General features: G+C 40.5%; 1 pseudogene; it reads right to left on the bottom strand.

Annotated features, from left to right (window-relative positions):
• Positions 1 to 20,618: 20,618 nt before the first annotated feature.
• On the bottom strand, positions 20,619 to 20,737 carry LOC148364804 (5S ribosomal RNA; annotated as a pseudogene).
• Between the last annotated feature and the right edge of the window lie 233 nt (positions 20,738 to 20,970).

Below are 20,970 nucleotides of genomic sequence, written 5' to 3' on the forward strand. Positions count from 1 at the left end.
AAGCATGCAAAAATGAAAATATACATATTTTGACTTATTTAGGAAATTGTTGCTGCTAAATATTGTTGCACTACTTTTAATTGCAATAATATTACAGTATTTAGCAGTATGTTGCAAATAGTTTTGACTATTTATCCTGACAGTCCTTTATCTCATGATTCTCTTTAAAGTCTTGGTTACAAGTTGACACTGGAGTGCCATGTCTAATCATGTTCCATATAATGTTTCACTACTTTGGTATCAGTTACAATAAAAGCAAATCAATTCAAGTCCAGTTGACCATAACCATCGATTTTGTCACTATCATTATCATCATAATTATTTTTACTTAACTCTCGAGTACTAATTGATATTGATATCACTAGTACGTCCCCATCCGAAATTATAAGTATTTGTGAATAAATCCCAACAAATTCTGCATTGAATAAATGCCATTTTATCATTTTTTGAATGTGTTTTTTCTATTTCCTGATGCTAAAACCCCCACCATTGAGTAACTTGTTAGTTGGTTGGTTAGACATTAAATGTATAAGACTAATAGAGCTTTAGAATCACTGGAGTCTTTGAGGCATTATTTCCTGAGGTGTGTTTTGGCCAAGCACAGTCTGATGGTGACCACCGGTCCAATTCATTATCATCCTCCCCATAGCGTAACCACGAATAAAATTAAGTCCATTTTGGCAGAAAAGTCCTTATCTTGCTTAAGAGTATTCTTTGGTTTATTTTCTTTCGTCGAGTCGTTCGCTTCAACACACGTGTTTTCTTAGCCTTTCGTGTTTTCCTAGCGATCTTCAGAATAATTTCTCGGCTGTTTTTTCGTGCCGGAATTATTGCCGTTGTTATCACTTTCGGCACTGAAGAAATTACCAATTTTGTGTTGATTTTCACCTTCAATCAACGACAACCACCACAACAATGACGTCATCTCGAAGGAACTTGAACCGCGAGACCAAAACAACAATGGCGGATCTGCCTGACAAAAAGTTTGGAGTGCGGTAAATCTTTGTTAAAAATAAAAGTCATCGGGTAATAATGACAATTTTGTGTCGAAAAAGTTGCGTCCCAGGGACGCACGTTGATTTGACTCTATGCGTCCCCAGCAAAAATGATGCGTCTAGGACAAACGAAAACACTGCATGCAAAGAATGGTTATTTAAAACACATTATTTTGTTTAGTTTAAATTAAGCTATTATAAATCATATTGTCTGGTGATACTTTCAGGCCATTATCAATATCTTATTTTATAGCGACGTATGTTTGATGTTTACAACTGATAATTACAATTTCAGTTGGCTCTTTAAGTTTTTTTCTTTGGCCGGTGCTTTGAAAATAACCAGCGAGCTTCTTGAGCCACAAACCTCTAACACCCATCTTTGCAAATCATCAAGTGACTTCCTTGCAATTGCCGCCTGCACATATATCAGCATCAAGTCCAAAACAACATGAACGTCATCAACAACGGCTAATGAATGAATGACTGCACGGAAGGCGAAAAGGATCGAAGGGATCGATCCACGGGCCGCTATCTCGTCCTCGTTTTCAGCCCAACTTCAAACAGGTGCCAACGGGAGACAGATTTGGTCTGCCGCTGGAGTGGATTAATGGTGTCGAAGAGGAGTCATGCTGTCGCCGAAACCAGCTCTGGGCCACTCTGCTTTTGGCGGGTTGGTGGTGTTGGAGGCATTATTGACAAGGCCCCGGAAGGGGAGGAGCATACTCTTGCTGCCAGCGCCACGGGTGGGATGAAGGCTGTGTAGGTTAACCTCAAACATTCTTTGTATTAACATTTATCTTGGTGACACATTTTATGTCGTAGAAAAAAACTAACAAAAGTAACATGAATGATAAGGAATTTTAACAAGCAAACAAAACAACTACCGTAAATTCCGGACTATAGAGTGCACCTGATTATAAGCCGCACCTACCATATTTTAAGAGGAAAACCGATTTTGTACATACACAAGCCGCACCTGTATATAAGCCGCACGCGCCCACATTTAAACATGTAACACAAACACAAAATTAACCCAAACCCGACTTCAAGTCCCGCGATTGAAACTAAATGTCCTTCATTAAAGTCCACAGTCCAAAAATCACAGCCGGCAAAATGATTGGAAAACGATACCGGTACTTAAGGTTTGATGCAGACCTGCAGAGTCCGGGTCCCGTTGAAGGTAATCCAAGGAATAAAGTGTATATTTCCAAAGGTAAGGGAGGGAAAAATATATCAGATGAACACATTTACTCACGCAACTCCTTTTTAACCAACTTTTTACCCCCTCTTCTTTCCTTGTCTGTCCCTCACCTTTAGTGGTCCCCACTTAAACCCGGCACCCCGCGTTTGTTCCACCCCTCATTTTTCGTTCATCTGTGCAAAACATATAAGAATAAGTGTCACTTTCTGACACTGAGGAAGACGACTTTGATGGCTTCAGTTCTAAGGAGGAAGATGAGGACGGTTTACCGTGATTTTTACAAGTACGGTATGTTTTTTTTTTACCAGACCCGTTTACTGTGTTGCCAGCGTGTTGCTAGCGTGTTTTGGAATAAGGGAGCGTGGGACTACGTCGATATGACAAAGTTTCTTTTCGACACTGAGGAAGACGACTTTGATGGCTTCAGTTCTAAGGAGGAAGATGAGGACGGCTTACCGTGATTTTTACAAGTACGTTTTTTTTTTTTTTTTACCAGACCCGTTTACTGTGTTGCGAGCATGTTGCTAGCGTGTTGCTATCATTAACTGCCCTGTCACAGGCACCGTTTGGGATGAAAGTTATATTATTATTATTAAAGCTTTGAAAACTCTCTCGGTGTACCGTCTTTTTTTTGTAAATATGTGTAACCATGTATAATATGTATATGCAACTGTATATTTTTGTAATGTATTTACTTGTATTTTTTTTAGACACTTATTCTGATATGTTTTGCACGGGCGAATGAATAAGAAGGGGCGGAACAAACGCGGTGTGACGGGAAGTGGGGTAAAGGTGAGGAACAGAGAGACCTGTTTGTTGACGCGGCGGACAATAGCGGATATATATTTTTCCCACCCTACCTATGAAAATATATACTTTTTTCCTTGGATTACTTTCAACGGGACCCGGACTCTGCAGGTCTGCATCAAACCTTAAGTATCATTTTCCGTTCATTTTGCCGGCGGTGATTTTTGGACTGTGTACTTTAATGAAGGACATTTAGTTTCAATCGCGGGACTTAAAGTCGGGTTTGGGTTAATTTTGTGTTTGTGTTACATTTTTTAATGTGGGCGCATGCGGCTTATATACAGGTGCAGCTTGTGTAAGTACAAAATCGGTTTTCCTCTTAAAATGTGGTGGGTGCGGCTTATAATCAGGTGCGGTCTATAGTCTGGAATTTATGGTACTCAAACGGAAAAAAAAAAAAAAAAACCCAGACTGATGGACAGACAGTCCAGCAACTCTTCAGAGACGGTCATTTTAACACTTGGCAGCATTGAGAGAGCAAAGAAGAAATATTAACAAGGTAGTCAGAAACATCAATGTGACCTGGTCACTCTTCTAACCCCAAGCTCTTCATTTCTGACGACCCAAGTATTTATCTTTAAGTCGTACATCACGGCTGGCCTCACCACTATCTTATATACTGTCCTCTTTATCCTAGCCGAGAGGCTGTTATCACATAACAGCCCTGAAACTTCCCGCCATTCATTCTAACCGGCTCAGATATTATCTTCACCTCTTTATCTGTGTCTCGGGACCGTTGACTTAAAGTACTTAAAATCGTCCATCGTTACTTTCCATTCTCTGTAAACTAATCTCTGTCATTCTCACAGTTTTATGTGGCTTCCTAGAGAACATTGTTTGCAACATGGTAATCGAGGATAAAAACATACTAAAGTCTTAATTAAAAGATTTGATTTAAAAAAATTGAAACTGAATGGGCCAATATATTTCCTAAGGTAGTGCTTGAAGACTAGCCTAGTTGTAATAATAGTGCAATTAAATACCGTTCATCGTAACGATAGGGCAATGAAAAATAGTGCGAAAACATTTAGCAGGAAAAATCCCAATTAAGTCGATACATAAGATATGAGCAATGTTCCCTGTAATTTTCCTTACGGGTCTGAGCGTTCACACAAAGTCGGTGAGCAACGCTTGAAACAACAGTGAGCAACAGCAATCCCAAGTGTGGCAACTAAGTCGTTATCAAACATGTCCAAAACTTGACATGAAGTTACATTTTGCTGAGTTTCCGGCAATGCAAAATGATTTTTCTCTTTTGAATGAATTGACTCATGTACTATTGCAAGGGTTGTACGGCCCACAAACGTCGTTTGTTCTTACAATTCTTTCACAAGATATCCATTTCTTTTTATTTCCTGATATATTTTGTCGCATAATATGAACATTTTTAGGGGCTTATTTAGTCGGTTGTAAGATACAGAACTGCACTTAATCACATTTTTTAGTGGAAGTACAATGTTGGCAACAAGATTCACTTGATATAATTGGAAATTATTTGAATGCAACACAAACTTTTTCTTCTTTTTTTTGTGTTTTTTTCTACTTTTTTTTAAATTTATTTAAAAAAAATCTCATTGTGTTTATTTTTTTCTGAGCCGTTACTTTTTTCTTTTTGTTCTTTATTTACTTTTTTCCTACATGTCTTTCTTTTCTTTTTTTCTGGCTTTTTTTCTAAATGTTTCCTTCTTTTTTTCTCTCCCTTTTGTTTCTTTTTTTCTCAGCTTTTCACTACTTTTTCATTTTGGTATTTTTTTATTTTTTGTTCTATTCCCCCCTTCTTTTAAGTCATTTTGTGCATAGTTTTACATAATATTTGGTCATGTTGGGATTAAAGAAGCAAAAACAACTTGAAGAGCCATTTAGGACCCGAAAGAGCTGGTTCCTTTTAGTGAGCCGAGCCGAAGAAGCCGGTTCTCGACAAACTCTCCTAACTTTACTCAACTTCGTTCTATTTCGACTCGACTTCAAAATACCGCATTTAGGACACAACGTCAGGGGAACCTGTGTATTTTTACCTTCATGCACTTTAACTTTGACTAAAGTCGCTTCTTAATTAGTAATTTTGAGCCCTCATTTTTGTGCGCTGGCTAGATTTTCTTGTGCGCTGAGAATGTGCGAGCAGTGCGCAATTGCGCACGCGCGCAGCTTAGAGGGAACACTGGATATGAGTACCCGTTTTTTAATGCAACAGGCAAGATATACATTTTTTACAGTCTTGCCCGCTTGTTTAGAATGGTGATAACTCTGGAGAAGAATGCATCTCAAAGCCTGTTAGTTGACGGCCAGGGTAAGAAGAGCCCTGCATAATGTTATCGATTTTGTTGTGGAATCGCAACCTGGCGATGTCCTCCAGACTGGGAAATGAGCAGCCAAGGATTTTTCTGGGCTGCGTTGATTACTTTTTGTTTTTTTTCTGTCCTTTGCCATGTTTTTAGGATACGTCACCGTATTCCAGAATGCTCTCTACTGTGGCATTGTACAAATGAGCATTCTCAGAAACTTGAGTTTATAATAAAATAGAAAAGGGTAAGACTTACCATAAATTCCGGACTATAAGCCGCTACTTTTTTCCCTAACTTTCAACACTGCGGCTTTTTCAGTGATGCGGCCAATTCATGTAATTTTTCTAACGGCCGCCAGCGGCGCTCGAGTGTTGCTACCATTAACTGCCCTGTCATAGCCACCGTTTGGGATGAAAGCTATATTATTATTATTAAAGCTTTGAAAACTCTCTCGGTGTACCGTCTTTCTTTGTAAATATGTGTAACCCATGTATAATATGTATTTGCAACTGTATATTTTTGTAATGTATTTATTTGTATTTATTTTAGACACTTATTCTAATATGTTTTGCACGGCTGAACGAAAAGTGAGGGGCGGAACAAACGCGGGGTGCCGAGTTTAAGTGGGGACCGCTAAAGGTGGGGGACAGACAAGGAAAGAAGAGGGGGTAAAAAGTTGGTTAAAGAAAAAGGAGTTGCATGAGTAAATGTGTTCATCTGATATGTTTTTCCTAACCTTACCTTTGGAAATAGACACTTTTTTTCCTTGGATTACCTTCAACGGGACCCGGACTCTGCAGGTCTGCATCAAACTTTAAGTACCGGTATCATTTTCCGTTCATTTTCCCGGCTGTGATTTTCGGACTGTGGACTTTAATGAAGGACATTTAGTTTCAATCGCGGGACTTGAAGTCGGGTTCGGGTTCATTCTGTGTTTGTGTTACATGTTTAAATGTGGGCGCATGCGGCTTATATACAGGTGCGGCTTGTGTATGTACAAAATCGGTTTTCCTCTTAAAATGTGTTGTGTGCGGCTTATAATCAGGTGCTCTCTATAGTCCGGAATTTACGGTAATTTACAGTGCAACAATGTAAAAGTATTTCTTCCCTGTTATCTCCCAGCACCGTTAAGAAATATTGCATCACACGAATTGAACCACGGATAATATATCCACATTTTCCAGATCATGTGGTGCTTTAAGCAGATGCCGCACACTCAATCTTCTCCGACCGGCACTATAGCTCAATTAGTCCTATACATTAAATATCTAAGCTCTGGCACATGATTGGTATTCACAGCAAACTTTGAAGGTCACAGGTCCGGGCATCTCGTGGCTCATGCGCAGCCAGAAACTCTTCTAAATTCACTCGGCAGAGGCGAGGAGGCCCGCGGGCTTGAGGGGAGCTCAGTATGCTGCAGACGTCCATCTTCCCATCTCTGGCTTTAGGGCACTTTCCTCTCGCGAAAGATCGCTGATCATTTCTCTGGCTGGCAAAAAGTGCAGACGCTCTTCTTTTTTTTTCTCATTTTGCTTTATGCTTTTCACAAAAGCTCCTTGCCGAGAGGCCGCAGATTAATGAGGAGGCAAATGTAAACAGACGGCGGTGGAATTAAGAAAGTCGCCTTTCGGTTCTCTGAAGACTGATAATAATAAAATAAAATGAATCGAAATGATTTCCCTTTGTCCTTCCTAAATTTTACCTATTAAACACATCTTTACAATGCGTTCCTGACTGCGTTTACTTTGCTATTGTGTCAAAGTTGCATGTAATCAGTTGAAGTCATTATTACAGTTTTGATTCATTAACCCTGGCTTTCAATGGAGGTGCTCTGGGGATGCTTTGCTCTTACAAATGGTATTAGGAGCGGCAGTAGCTCAGGAGGTAGAGCGATCGTTTTAGGATTAAGGGATCCCAGTTCGAATCCCGGCTTGTCCGTGTTACATGCCGAAGTGTCCTTGGGTAAGACACTGAACCCCCAATACGCAGGTTAGCGCCTTACATGGCTGCAGAGATCACGGCCGCTATTGGGAAATGTGAAGCACAATGTAAAGCGCTTTGGGAAGTCATTGACTTGAAAAGCGCTATATAAATGCAGATCATTTCATTAGATCATTTCATATCAGGAGTGGTATTATGAGCAATGAGCCCCTCAATAGAAAGGACTCTTTTTACAGACCTCCCCAAGGGAATAAATCTGGAGGCGTATGAACACCTTGCACCTTGATCGATCTGATTGACAAGGAATCATAGTAGAGTGGAACCTCGGTTCTCGACCATAATCCGTTCCAGAACCCTGTTCGAGAACCGATTTGTTCAATCACCGAAATCATTTTTCCCATTAAAAGTAATGTAAATCGTTTTAATCCGTTCCAACACGCTGAATGTTTACCATGAATGTTTAACGTAAACATGAAGCTAACCCAGGCTAATCGTACGTTCACGTTATCGTAATCTTCCGTACAAAAGATTACGCTAACATAAACGTGTAAAAATAAAAAAATCAGGTCGTTTACAAGTCATTTAGCACCACAAGTGGCTAGCGCTTCATTGGAAAGAGGGCTCCGTTCCAACACCCTGAATTTTGGGCTCAGTTTCAACACCCTGAATGTTTACTTCGAATCATAAAGCTAACCCAGGCTAATCGTACGTTTGCGTTATCGTAATCTTCTGTACGAAAGATTACGCTAACACGAACGTGTAAAAAATAAAAGATAAATAAAATTATTATGAATAGGATTTCTTACCTTTGTGGTGGTCAGCAGAAGGCGCATGCTTTATTCCCTAGCAAGATCGGAAACTCGCTCACCTCTTTCATATTTAGCTATTATGTCTTTCTTAAAGGCAATAGTTGTACAAACAACTTTTCTATTTTCACCAGTCCTGCTTGCACCGACCTTCTTCGGAGGCATAGTTAGGGGCTAAAACACTCCGTTCACCGATATTAAAAGCGAAAGCAAAAAGAGGCAAGTGCACGCGTGATAACAGTTGGTCACGAGGGGTGGGGGCGATCTACACGATCTACAGCCGTACGCCGCTCAGCATCGCACTCTGGCGTGCGCACTCACGCATTACCGGCGTTCGAACTCCGATTTTTTTGACCGAACAGCGAAGCAAGAATTTCTCAAAATTTTTGGTCGAACTCCGATTTGTTCGAACTTAGAGGTGTTCGAAAACCGAGGTTCCACTGTATCTGCATGTTTACTTCATGAGCAAACACCTTGGTATCAGTCCAAAACGTAAACCACACAAGGGAACATTTACTGTGCCTAGCGGAAGTATTGCCTCCAATCGCACTCCCAATAACTATTTGTCATGTTGCCACACTGCAGGCTTTAAACTTAAAGCGAATAAACTCAAAAAAAATTGTAAGAATCAACAACATGTAAGACACAATCGGGAAGTGGAACCAAATTATGTCAACATTTTATATTATATTTACAACAAGAAACACTGAAAAGTTGTCATGATTACTGATTCGGGGCACCAGCGGATGCCCCTTTGGCGCCAACAACCCTGGTCACTAATTTGCTCTTTGCCACTTTTTAAACCCCCCGGCTCCCTGTTACCGTCGTCAGACTGTCCTGCGAACTTAAGCTTTTGCTAGGCAAGCACCGTACCCTGCGACAATCTCCTGCTCTGTTTTCTCCTGCCAGATTACATTTTGCTGACATGTTTCTGGACCCGTTTCTGTCCTGCTCTTCTGTCCCGGCCATCGACTTGTTTTGCCCTGTTTCCTGCTTGATACCTGTTGCCGACCGCAACCTGTTTCGCCCTGTTCCCTGCCTTAACTTGTTGGCGACCTTTTTTCTGGACTCTATTACCGCCCTTGCTCCCCTGTCCCGGTTACAGACCAGCTTTCCTGCCACCCACGACTATCCCCGCTCGACACAGAAGTGCTACTTCCGTGTTCCTGCCATCAGCTGCCCGTGTCCGACAATCGTCGGATCGTGGAAGCAAGCACTGCTCTCTTTTTTCAATAAAAGTGAGTTAAACGAACGCTATTGGGTCCTGTCCCCGTCTCTGGCTTGTGACAAAAGTAGGTGTTAAGTCAAGTCAAGTCACATTTATTTATATAGCACTTAATCACAAAAATGTCCCAAAGGACTGCACAGGATTACAATTACACAATTACCTGATCCCAGGCCAACATGCGGGCAAGGACCAACCCAAAACCCCAGCGTGAGGAAAAAGAGAAACCCTGAGAAAGGACCCCACAATCGGCAATCCCCCTTCCAGGATGACCAGGGTGTCCGGAAAGTGCATGACAGCGGCGACGCCCCCAGCCTGTAAACTAGTCCAGAAAGTCTATGACGGCCACGACGCAGTTTCCCATCTCTGCCAGCTGGTCTATGCAGGCGTTCACATGCTTCAGGTCAAACGCTGGTCCGCTGACTCATCTCCAAATCGTCCTTCTCCTTCGTATCACCACCAGGCAGGCAGTCGGAAAAAGATAGGACAATACAGTATATGAGGTGGGCATCAATCATAAGCTTTGGAATAGAAGTGTGTCTTAAGCCTCGATTTAAAAACTTCCATTGAGGTTGCAGATCTTATCTCCGGAGGCAGGGCATTCCATGTTGCTAGACTATTGCTCCCTGTTCCCTCAGTTCAAACAACTGACTCCAGAAGTTCCCTGATGACTTCTGAATGATCCAATTTCGACCTAAATGACTAACAATGACAGGTGTCATTAAGTCTCAGTTCAAATACAGCTGATCAGACAGCATTATGATGACCAAAGAACACACCAGGCAGGTCTGGGATAAAGTCGAGGGAAAGGAATGGGTTAAAAGAAGTGTCTTCCTATTCCATCTAAGAGCACTGTGCAGCAAAATTATCAGAATGGAGAGAGCATGAGGCCACTACAAACCTATTAAGACTTGTCAGTCTCACTAAACCTTTGTCCCAAACAGGGAGAAAAGTAATTACAAATAACATATGGAACGAGGTGTTCTGGTCAGATGATACCAAAATTGAAGTTATCGGGCTGAATGCAAAGTGTTACGTTTGGTGTGAGAGTCAGAACACCGTCCCAAATATCAAACATGATGGTGGCAACATCATGCTCTGAAGTTGCTTTTCCTCAGCAAGGATCAGGAAGTTCATTATCTTTTTCTAATTACGACACATTTATTCAAAAATAATGGGGAGAAACGGTGCTCATGATTGGCATTGATTGTGTAAACTGGTTTATTTTAATGAGTTAATCCAGTTTAATGCCAGAACACACTCGCTATGCTTGTTTTGACATACTCCGAAATAGACAGAAGGCTGGATAACACCATTGAACAGCTCTGATCCAGCCTACAGGCCATTTTTTTGACAAGTGTGATCATTTCAATCATTTAAACTATTCTTATACTATTTATCACGAAACCAGAACAGACCAGTGGACCCCAGAGCATTCGTTTTAGTTCTTTTATTAAGGAAGCGTTCAGGGTTGCTGGAGACGTGATGGCCGTCAGACGTCAGCAGCGGCGCCGGGGAGATAGCTTCGGATCGAGTGGGTAATCGGAGTGCGGAAATCAGGCAGGTCGTGTTTACCGGGGCTGGAGAGGAGATCGAAGCGTGGGACGGAAACAGGTCGGATCGGAGGCAGGCAGAAACGGGTAAGCAGAGTTCTTAAATGAACGGGATATCAGGAGAAACACACAGAGTTAGAAATGTACACTCTGACACTGGTCTCTGGACGCAGCACGCTTAAGAGAGAAGTGCCAGCCAATCAGCAGGCGCCCACCCAGGCGCCACATGGTTCCTCCAGGTGATCTGAGTCAGTAATCATGACACTATTATAAAAAGCATTATAAATATTAGGGAAATTATAACCTGAAACAAGCAAATAATCTGCGAATAAAACAAGGGAGTACTTTTTTTGTCAAGTAATGCATGTGGAGTACTCCGTCCTAGGGGTTCACACCAAATCCCATTTCTGTCTGAAAACCTAAAAAAAAATAGTTAATTCAATAAATGTAGCATCAGAGCTCTGAGGTTCAACTGATAATATGCATGATTACATGAAACACTGTCTGATAAATGATAAATACACAGTAGTAATAAATATGATAAACGTACGTACATATTTAAGGACATGGACACAATAATAGAAGCGCTAGTAGGTTATGTGTTTTCTCTTGTTAAAGCCAAAATATATAAAAAAAAAAGAGAAACAATCCCCAGTTTCCCTGAAAGGTTTCTTCTCAGCTCCATTATTTATGGCATCAGTACAGTCAGCAGTGACTAAGGAAGCAGGAACAAACGACAGGAAATTCAGTTTTGAGTTTTGTTGGATATCAAAGCTATTAAAAGTCCAGTGTGTGGAAAAACACATAAAAGCTGAGCTCTTAAATGGAACATATGCCGGTAACACCTTCTGTTAGTCACAGGCAGAAAGCAGCCAGCTGGGATGCGACAGGAGTTATAAATATTGATCATTAGCATGCAAAGTAATGTGAGATCAATTTGCTGTGCTAAAGAAGCACCAGCTGCCTTGTGGACATAACATACCTGTCGCGCTCCAGGGCTCCATGCCCTTACAAACTGACGTATTTTCCGTTACAAAATACAAAATAATCTTACACCATTTTTTTTCAAACGTGTTTATTTATGTAGTTTAACATGTTAGCTCAGGAGGTAGAGTGCTGGCCGAGGGACCAAGAGATCGCAGGTTCGAATGCCGGCTCCTCCGTGTTACATGTCGAAGTGTCCTTGGGTAAGACACTGAACCCCTAATGCCCCTAATAAGCAGGTTGGCGCCTTGCATGGCTGCACGACCGCTATTGGTGTGTGTGTGTGTGTGAATGGGTAAACGTGAAGCACATTGTAAAGCGCTTTGGGAAGTCTTCATTGACTTGAAAAGCGCTATATAAGTGCAGATAATTTAATTTCATTATGTACATGTGTTTCGTTATATCATATATATCGTTAATTAACATTTTGTTGTGAGATACTGAGTTGCTCGACATGAATGAGGTTTATTATAAAAAAGTTCAAAAATGAAGTAGGTTGGACGTTCACTGTAGAAGGAAAAATTACATGCAAATATAATTAAGTATAATTTTCTTATTCAAATTATGAATTCATTTTCTGCATTAAATTATTGTTGGTGATATACTGATTAAAGGAATAACCACAAACCTGTCTTTTTTGTTTTTTTCCTTTTATACTTCCTTTTTTTCTTAACTTCTTTATACAACATAATAATTCGTGATATAATGCATCAAAGCAAGTGAGCCGTTTGAGAGGCGGCTCTCTTTAATAAGTTGAGCCGAAAAATCCGGTTCTCTAAAAAGAGACATACTTCCTTTCACTACACAACTACCACCGAATGATGCAAGCCGCATTAACTCAGGAGGTAGAGCGCTCGTCTTGGAATCAAGAGGTTGCAGGTTCGATTCCTGCCTTCTCCATGTTATTGGGCGGCATTAGCGCAGGACGTAGAGCACTCGTCTTGGGATCCTCCGTGTTACATGTCCTTGGGTAAGACACTGAACCCCTAATGCCCCCAATAAGCAGGTTGGCACCTTGCATGGCTGCACGGCCGCTATTGGTGTGTGTTGGAATAATGTACATAAGTTATTCAACTTTACTATAATCTATATTGTGTTATATGCTTGCTTGAAATCTTGTGCTTACAAAATGAACATTTACGTTAATGTTCTCACAAGCAAGATTTACCACAAGCAACCTTTACCACTGCACCCTAGAAAGAACTAACGGTGTGAATCAGTTACAGATTTGACCGCAGGCCAGGGATCTTTCCTGAATATAGCGTGAAGAGAGTCACATTTCAAATAACAAGTTGTTGTGCAAGAACTGGTTTCAACTGGATCATTTAACCTTCAAACGCACCCCTTCCTCAGTGTTGAAACCATATTGTAACCAGGGCGTTCCTTTCTAAATAAAAGTTAAGCAGAGGAAAGACTGCTTCAGAGTGAGAGGAGGATTGTATTAAGCAGCCCTCCTGTCACTTTCCTTGCAAGAGAACCATACACAATTCCCCGTGTTTTTTTGTATGCAGGTTTTTGTTACAAGTGTTGGGTTGAACCAGACAGTGTGTGAGTGTGTGTAAATGGGTAAATGTAAAGCATTGTAAAGCGCTTTGGGAAGTCTTCATTGACTTGAAAAGCGCTATATAAATGCAGATAATTTTATTATTTTATTATTATTTTTTATTTTCATTCTTTTTTCATCTGCATTTATATAGCGCTTTTCGAGTCAATGACTTCCCAAAGCGCTTTACAGTGTGCTTCACATTTCCCAATGGCGGCCTTGTATTGCAGCCATGTAAGACGCTAACCTGCTTATTGGGGATATTAGGGGTTCAGTGTCTTACCCAAGGACACTTCGACATGTAACACGGACAAGCCGGGATTCGAACTGGGATACCTTGATCCCAAGACGAGCGCTCTACCTCCTGAGCTACTGCCGCCCCAAGTAGCATTAAACCGTTCGCTTCGTTTGCAACGAAAAAACGATAGCGAGATAGAGGCTACCGTGGGGAACTCGTTTGACTTGAGAAACTAAATATGAATAAAATGACTCAATTTTGTGCAGGCTTGGGGAGTAACGGAATACACGGAACGGCAAAAATGATGTTGGCAAGCTGTTTGGATTTATTTTTATTTTGTTTCTGTCGCATTTTATGTTCGTTTTGCCAGAGATCAAATAGATCAAAGCCAGGAGAGAAAGCTTACCACGTGTTGTGAGTCATAATTTTATTCATATTTAGTTTATTTTGTCTTTTATTAGCATATTTGGTATTGGAGTCATCCAAAAGTAATTGAAAGTAATCCAGTTAAAGTAACCCTACCCAACCCTGTCTTTATCTGCAAAATCACTGGCTTGTGACGTGCCACTCCGACCAAGCAAGAGGCAGGAAAAAAGTCACGCGTGGGCGGAACTGGGATTTAAGGACTTTAAGACAAGACGGAGGCGGATTCAATGGCTGCGGCTGATAGATCACCCTATCCGAATCATGGAGAGGACCAGGAGTACTTTTTCTGCCATCCCAGATTGCCCCATTTGTCAGTGTCGCGGCCAAATACAGATGCGCGCCAGTGTAGGACAGCAGTTCATTTGGAGAGGCTTGCTGGTAGGAAGCAACACCCGAGATGATCGCTTCGATCTGCTGCTTCATTTCAAAGTTCACTGATGCCTCCTCAGGGGAAAGTTCTTTCATTTTGATTAGTAGACACTCCAAAGCCGTGCGATCACGAACGCGTCTTAAACTTGGGCGATTTCTCACTACGTACTTTTTTGCAGGGTCTCAAATTTTTGGGGGTGAAATTGATTAAAGGCTGTGAACTCATCGCACGTGTCAAATAATTTTGGATTCACACTTCAAGTCTCTCAGTTTTGGAAGTTGAGACCATTCTGATAAACATTTGTTAAGAGCAGGGTTGGGTAGGGTTACTTTAACTGGATTACTTTCAATGACTTTTGGATTACTCCAATACTAAATATGCTAATAAAAGACAAAAGAAACTAAATATGAATAAAATTACTAAGCGCAGGCTTGGGGAGTAACGGCAAAAATGATGTTGGCAAGCTGTTTGGGTTTATTTTTATTTTGTTTCTGTCGCATTTTATGTTAGTTTTGCCGGAGATCAAAGAGATCAAAGCCAGGAGAGAAAGCTTACCATGTGTTGTGAGTCATCATTTTATTCATATTTAGTTTATTTTGTCTTTTATTAGCATATTTGGTATTGGAGAAATCCAAAAGTAATCCAGTTAAAGTAACCCTACCCAACCCTGGTTAAGAGTAACCGCCTACTCCCTTGACCGGTGACCAGCTAGGGCAAATATGGACACCAATGGTCTCAAGAAGTATGTCATATTTCAAATACAGATTTTCCAGAGGTAAATGTTCTGCATTTATATAGCGTTTTTCAAGTCAATGAAGACCTCCTGAAGCGCTTTACAATGTGCTTCACACTTACCCATTCACACACACACTTACACGCCAATAGCGGCCATGCAGCCATGCAAGGCGCCAACCTGCTTATTGGGGGCATTAGGGATTCAGTGGCTTGCCCAAGGACACTTCGACATATAAAACGGAGGAGCCATTAACATCATTTGTAAATATAAGGTCGTTAGCATGTAGCCATTAGAATAATTTTTTAGCATGAAGCATTTAGCCGGGAATCAAACCTGTGATTTTTTTCATCCCAAGACGAGCGCTCCACCTGCTGAGTTAATGCCACAGGTTAATTAAAAACTGTAATGTATTTATAAATACATTAAAAAGAATGTTAGGGGCATCAAAATATTCAAACCTCATAATAGAATAACACATAATAGCGAATATTGGGGCCAATTAATCATTTTAATTAATAAATGATTGATTAATGAATCCAAAAAGACGAGTTAGATATTCCCGGAACACCACATCCGTTTGTAGATAGTCAGCCCAATGGACCAAAAACCTCGTAATCAGTTATTAATCTAAAGTATAATCAAGTCATTTCAATTTTTTTCTTTGTACTATTTTGACGTATCCGTGCATTTGATGAAGTTGGAATCATGTGCACGTTAAAAAATAATCTACAAAGGTATTTATGAGAACACATAGCTAGGAACTAAAGATGATAGGTAAAAGAAAGTTAGATACAAATCAAATTAAGCTGATAAAATAAGGAAAGAAGAACCACACAGTGGCCTGCACAGAGTTACTGTATTTCTGAGTTTCCAAACAATGTGAGACTTGTGTAAAATTTGACCAGACCTCCTATATATCTTTTTGTACCAGTGTATATCATCTGGTTTGCAAATTTTAAACTCGCTTAGCGTGAAGCATGGTTCAGTCTTCAACCAGCTATACAACCGGACGTGGCACTCCAGGTCCACATTGTTATAGGGTTGTGTTGGGGAAAAACACAGTCAAGCAATTTATTCTGTTAGGAATTTGATATTAAAATGTACTGTTTAACCAATTGTTCGGATTAGTCATGTGACTCCATTAACCAAACACGACCTACATTCACCTAACAATGCGGACTCCTTTCTTGATGGGAAAGGTGGACAAGAGACCGGCATTTCCACACTGGGGCATCTTTTATTTCTCAAACAAATTAACTAAGTGAACTCCATCGAATTAGCCGAATTAGTGTCGCTCGAGTCTCTGTCAAGCCTCCTCTCTCGAGCTTCCGCCTTTCTTCTCTCAGCCCACGTCTTTTCCGCAAGCTGGTGTGCCAGCTCCTCCCATGGGTGTGCCAGGGAAGCCCCCCACGTGGGCTTCATCATCTCGGAGAAGAGCGTCCCGATGTCTGAAAGACTCAAAACAGCAGAGCGTTTATCAAAACAATGCCTGCCGTCCTGCGTCAGAGTCCTGTTATCGAAATTCCCTAGTCAAAATATTTTGCATTTGGAAAGGCATGACTTGAAGCCCACTCAGTGAAAATCTTCATTGCACTCAACAAATGTAACTTGTATTTAATTGTATAAAATCGTTTATAGTAAAATGTATCAAATCCTTCAATACCATCTTGGCTGCAAAGTTCTGACGCAAGACTAGGTTGTATTAAAGCATAGTACGGTCTTCAACCAGCAAAAACATTGGTGGAGAGTTGGGTTGGAAAAATAGTATAGTTAATAGTTTTTAAGGAGGAGCAACCCTGTACAGCCCTTGGATTGCATCTCTCAATTATTAATGCCCGCTGGTTTACCTTGGAGCAGAATTCAGAATCCATTAAGTCCAAGCTAATACCTGAAGGCCACCCGGCTTGGCTTCCAAAGGAGCGTTTTGAATCTCTTGCCTAGAAGTTTGGTGTGAGAGTTTTTTTGGCACTCAGACCCATTGCGACAGTGACAGCGTTACGTTTGTGGTGGGTGGGAATCAAGTTAAGTATGAAAAGCTCAGAGGAGCTTGGCCATTTAGGACAAAAGCATACTGGTAAGACAAAACCTTCTAACCTCTAGGTAAGTCCTTCTTAAACAAGCTGTTCAATACGTGGACTGAGCAAATAGGGAAAAAACACTGGACCGTGTGTACAGTAATATCAAGCATCTAGTTGGATCCGGCCACCTCTGTCTGTCCCTCACCCCCTCATACACCCCCTTCCGGAGGAAAACAAAGCCTATGCAACAAGGACAATACAAACATCTTCTTTGTTCCTTTATCTCTTTGTTTTCTTTATCATCACTGTAAAATGTGGACCTGGAGTGCCACGTCCAATTTAATTGTCACAATATATCCCATTTTGTAACAATGACAATAGTGGTATATTCTATTCTATTCAATTCTATACTTGCTAAGGCTAGTTCATTTGAAACTTCACCAGTTCAAGACAGTGCTTGTTCATCTATTCTAAGACGGGCCAACTGAACACTGGCAGGCACCTTAAACATAGAAAACTAGCACTCTTTTTTATGTTTCAAATAATTCCCATGGTTTCCCATGTCTAATTGGAAAGCTCAATTTGTACTTTTGGCAAGCATTGAGACAACAGGGATAATGCTGCCACAGCTCTACAATTTTTTCCAAGTCCAATTTTCATCAGAGAGCAGCTGAGGCGCGCTTCTGTTTTTTTTGGTATTACATTTCATGCATTTATTAATTTTCTTCACGCCAATATTTGCTGTAAGTATAGTGTCTTCCAATTGGTCAACTCTGATTTACTGTCAGAACCCGAACAGACGGTGGACCCAGATGCGTAACGTTTTTTACACAAGCTTTATTTTACGGGAATGGGGGAGTATTACGCGGGGACACAAATGCCAGTGAGTCTGCGATCGCTGGGCAGAGGAGATCAAAATCGGACAGGACAGATGGGAGCGATACCAGATATCGGATACACGAGAAGATACAGAACAGGACGGGACAGACGGGTTGGATACTGGATACCGGATGCAACAGCAAGATATTCGACAGGACAAGACAGATGGGATCGATACCGGATACTGGATACACGAGCAAGATACTGGACTGGACGGGACAGACAGGATCGATACCGGATACACAAGCAAGGTACCAAACAGGGCAGGACAGACAGAATCGATACTGGATACATGAGCAAGATACCGAAGAGGGATCGATACCGGATACTGGAGACTGGAGAGAGATACCGGACCGGACATAACTATTGCCACTTTTTTTCCAGGTTTGAGATTGTTAACTGACCACCAGAATAGCTGCCGATACTTGTATTCAATATTCCCTCTAAACTGCGTGTGTGCGCAATTGCACACTAGGGTTAGGGTTAGGATTTAGTGTTTAGGGTTAGGATTAGCATTGGGGTTAGGGTTAGTGTTACTGTTACCTTGTTTAGAAAAAAAAATAAGACAAAATAAAAATAAAAAAAGGAAAATGAAGGCTAAAAAAAAGAAATAGAAAGTAAAAAACATAAATTACAATATAAAAACTGAGATAGAGGATAGAGCAAAAGAGGTTAAAAGACACAGAGAGAAAGGGACTAAGAGCAAATTGAAAAACTATCATAAAAAAGAACAAATAAATAAAACCAAAATAAATAAATATATACATTGATTAAATAATTAATAAAAAGTGAAAAAGAAAATTAAAATAAAACAAAAAAAGGTTAGGGTTAGGGTCAGGGTTAGGGTTAGGGTTATGATTAGCATTGGGGTTCGATTTAGGGTGTTACGCTTAGGTTCATATGTTAAATAAATACAATAAAATAAATAAAGTTAAAAAAATTAAAAATGAAGAATGGAAAATAAAAAATAGAAAATAAAAAAATAATAATAAAAAATAAAAAATAGGGTTAGGGTTAAATGAATTTTAATTCAGATTTTAAAAAAATAAAAAAACAAAAAAGGGTTAGGTTTAGTGTTGGGGTTAGGGTTCGGGTTAGGGTTAGGGTTTAGGGTTAGGATTAGCATTAGGGTTAGGGTTAGTGTTACGTTTAGTTTCATATGTTTGATAAAATAAATAAGATATAATTAAAAGAAATTAAAAGTTAAAAATTAAAAATTAAATTTAAAAAATGAATTAAAAAAATAAACAAAAAACAAAAAATGGGTTAGGGTTTGGGTTAGGGTTAGGGTTATGGTTAAATCAAATATCCAATTTTTAGAGGGACAAACATGAAAACAACAGACCAAAGACAATTTAAATAATCCCATATGGTTTGGCGAAAATATTCTAATAACATTAAATCCCCCCCCCAAAAAAATCAAAAGACAAAATATGGAACGAGCGTAAACAAGAAAAATGGAAGGCATAATTTGGACAAGATGATCCTCGCTATACTGTATCTCTGTTCAAGAGTCGGCAAGACTAAGCCTCCATACTTTTGAGTTTTACATCAGCTTATTGCGTTTAAGAACTTCAAAGGGAGACTGTACATTTTTTACATGAATAAGAATAATAATAGCATCTCTCAAAGGAGCACAGGCCAAGTTTCTACCGGAAGCTTAAACAGTATGCCGCCGGGGAGCGACAACCTCAGTAATTGTGACACTGGAATTTTGTAGTGCAAATCCAGCCCATGTGGGCCCATGTGTCACTCATAGGATTGGCACCTAGGCTCTCTCCCGAAGTCAACCTAATCACACAGGATCAAGCCGTATAGCTGCAGAAGAAAAAACTGTATTTACTTTGAACTGCATTCATGAAAAAAAACCTCACATGAATCATTCCCCAAATTGTCTTTTGACATTTGACAACCGAATGACTGCATTTATCCAAAGACACTGAAGTAATTCAAGAAGTCAATATTACCAACGCTAGTGATTATACAATAGTTAAATAGATAATAAATCAACATTTGCCGATTGTGTCATTGTGTGATAAACTCGATTATAACTTTCATGGGATGTGTCATCTGCTTGTTCAAATATACTCCCAGTGTTCATGTTACCTCTGAAAAGTGATGAGTCCCGGGGACTCGCATGCTCAAAAATCTATGGGTCCCAACAGAGATCTATGGCTCCCCAAAATTTAGTGTTATCGAGGTTGAAATTGTAAATCGGTGACAAATATATAATAAAAATATATATATTCATTCAGTTTTAATCATCAAATTATTAATTCATTTTCTGCATCAAATTATTGTTGGTAATATACCGATTAAAAGGATAACCACAAACCTGTCTTTTTTTTCATTTTCTCCTTTTATCTCATCTCATCTCATTAGCTGCACCGCGTATCCTCAGTAGGGTCGCAGGGGTGCTGGAGCCCATCCCAGCAATCATTGGGCAGTGGGCAGGGGACACCCTGAACTGGTTGCCAGCCAATCGCAGGGCACACAGGGACAGACAACTCGCTCGCTCATTCACACCTAGGGACAATTTGGACCCACACACGAGGTTCCCGAGACCTTAGAACTGTGCCGCACAAGCGCTAACCACTGTGCCGCCGTGCTGCCAAGCTTACAGCACCTGATATTCCCAGGCGGTCTCCCATCCAAGTACTAACCAGGTCTGACCCTGCTTAACTTCTGAAGTCGGACAAAATCGGGCAAGTTCAGGGTAGTATGGTCGTAAGCTTTCTCCTTTTATACTTCGTTTTTTTTCTTAACTTCTTTATACAACATAATAATTCGTAATATAATGCATCAAAGCAAGTGAGCCGTTTGACAGCCGGCTCTCTTGAATGAGTTGAGCCGAAAAAGCCGGTTCTCTAAAAAGAGACGGACTTTTCACTACACAACTCGAGATCGGCGTGCAGACGAAAACTCGAACCGCGAGACCAAAACAACATCTGCCGGATCTGCCTGAC

The sequence above is a fragment of the Urocampus carinirostris genome, chromosome 6, assembly GCF_059441175.1.
Source record: "Urocampus carinirostris isolate Australia breed hairy pipefish chromosome 6, RoL_Ucar_1.0, whole genome shotgun sequence".
Taxonomy (NCBI): Eukaryota; Metazoa; Chordata; class Actinopteri; order Syngnathiformes; family Syngnathidae; genus Urocampus; species Urocampus carinirostris.